Source organism: Musa acuminata, unplaced genomic scaffold (genome assembly GCF_036884655.1).
Source record: "Musa acuminata AAA Group cultivar baxijiao unplaced genomic scaffold, Cavendish_Baxijiao_AAA HiC_scaffold_1126, whole genome shotgun sequence".
Lineage (NCBI taxonomy): Eukaryota > Viridiplantae > Streptophyta > Magnoliopsida > Zingiberales > Musaceae > Musa > Musa acuminata.
This window is the reverse complement of record NW_027021339.1, coordinates 1,903,868-1,906,367: the sequence shown is the minus strand read 5'-3', so window position 1 is coordinate 1,906,367 and position 2,500 is coordinate 1,903,868.

Here is a 2,500-nt window from a genome sequence, read left to right as displayed (position 1 = left end):
CGGAGAGCGGCGGACAGCGAGCTAAGCGAGAGGCAGCACCGTCCCTGCTATACGAAAGCCCCATCCAGCCCTGTGCCACCCGGGGGGTTCCAGGGTGCTGAGATGGCTGACATTTTGCTCCGCTCACGACGGTCACCGCGCGACGCAAGAACAGCCCAAAAACAGGCCAAAACGGCCCAAAAACGGGCCAAAACTGGCCATTTTTGGCTGCGCGAGCGAGCAGCGAGCGGCGGACAGCGAGCGAAGCGAGAGGCATCACCGTCCCTGCTATACGAAAGCCCCATCCAGCCCTATGCCACCCGGGGGGTTCCAGGGTGCTGAGATGGCTGACATTTTGCTCCGCTCAAGATGGTCACCGCGCAACGCAAAAACAGGCCAAAAACTGGCCAAAACGGGCCAAAACTGGCCATTTTTGGCTGCGCGAGCGAGCGGCGAGCGGCGGACAGCTTGCGAAGCGAGAGGCAGCACCGTCCCTGCTATACGAAAGCCCCATCCAGCCCTGTGCCACCCGGGGGGTTCCAGGGTGCTGAGATGGCTGACATTTTGCTCCGCTCACGACGGTCACCGCGCGACGCAAGAACAGGCCAAAAACAGGCCAAAAACTGGCCAAAACGGGCCAAAACTGGCCATTTTTGGCTGCGCGAGCGAGCGGCGAGCGGCGAACAGCGAGCGAAGCGAGAGGCAGCACCGTCCCTGCTATACGAAAGCCCCATCCAGCCCTGTGCCACCCGGGGGGTTCCAGGGTGCTGAGATGGCTGACATTTTGCTCCGCTCACGACGGTCACCGCGCGACGCAAGAACAGGCCAAAAACTGGCCAAAACGGCCCAAAAACGGGCCAAAACTGGCCATTTTTGGCTGCGCGAGCGAGCGGCGAGCGGCGGACAGCGAGCGAAGCGAGAGGCAGCACCGTCCCTGCTATACGAAAGCCCCATCCAGCCCTGTGCCACCCGGGGGGTTCCAGGGTGCTGAGATGGCTGACATTTTGCTCCGCTCACGACGGTCACCGCGCGACGCAAGAACAGCCCAAAAACAGGCCAAAACGGCCCAAAAACGGGACAAAACTGGCCATTTTTGGCTGCGCGAGCGAGCGGCGAGCGGCGGACAGCGAGCGAAGCGAGAGGCAGCACCGTCCCTGCTATACGAAAGCCCCATCCAGCCCTGTGCCACCCGGGGGGTTCCAGGGTGCTGAGATGGCTGACATTTTGCTCCGCTCACGACGGTCACCGCGCGACGCAAGAACAGCCCAAAAACAGGCCAAAACGGCCCAAAAACGGGCCAAAACTGGCCATTTTTGGCTGCGCGAGCGAGCAGCGAGCGGCGGACAGCGAGCGAAGCGAGAGGCATCACCGTCCCTGCTATACGAAAGCCCCATCCAGCCCTGTGCCACCCGGGGGGTTCCAGGGTGCTGAGATGGCTGACATTTTGCTCCGCTCAAGATGGTCACCGCGCAACGCAAAAACAGGCCAAAAACTGGCCAAAACGGGCCAAAACTGGCCATTTTTGGCTGCGCGAGCGAGCGGCGAGCGGCGAACAGCGAGCGAAGCGAGAGGCAGCACCGTCCCTGCTATACGAAAGCCCCATCCAGCCCTGTGCCACCCGGGGGGTTCCAGGGTGCTGAGATGGCTGACATTTTGCTCCGCTCACGACGGTCACCGCGCGACGCAAGAACAGGCCAAAAACTGGCCAAAACGGCCCAAAAACGGGCCAAAACTGGCCATTTTTGGCTGCGCGAGCGAGCGGCGAGCGGCGGACAGCGAGCGAAGCGAGAGGCAGCACCGTCCCTGCTATACGAAAGCCCCATCCAGCCCTGTGCCACCCGGGGGGTTCCAGGGTGCTGAGATGGCTGACATTTTGCTCCGCTCACGACGGTCACCGCGCGACGCAAGAACAGGCCAAAAACTGGCCAAAACGGCCCAAAAACGGGACAAAACTGGCCATTTTTGGCTGCGCGAGGGAGCGGCGAGCGGCGGACAGCGAGCGAAGCGAGAGGCAGCACCGTCCCTGCTATACGAAAGCCCCATCCAGCCCTGTGCCACCCGGGGGGTTCCAGGGTGCTGAGATGGCTGACATTTTGCTCCGCTCAAGACGGTCACCGCGCAACGCAAAAACAGGCCAAAAACTGGCCAAAACGGCCCAAAAACGGGCCAAAACTGGCCATTTTTGGCTGGGCAAGCGAGCGGCGAGCGGCGGACAGCGAGCGAAGCGAGAGGCAGCACCTTCCCTGCTATACGAAAGCCCCATCCAGCCCTGTGCCACCCGGGGGGTTCCAGGGTGCTGAGATGGCTGACATTTTGCTCCGCTCAAGACGGTCACCGCGCAACGCAAAAACAGGCCAAAAACTGGCCAAAACGGCCCAAAAACGGGCCAAAACTGGCCATTTTTGGCTAGGCAAGCGAGCGGCGAGCGGCGGACAGCGAGCGAAGCGAGAGGCAGCACCTTCCCTGCTATACGAAAGCCCCATCCAGCCCTGTGCCACCCGGGGGGTTCCAGGGTGCTGAG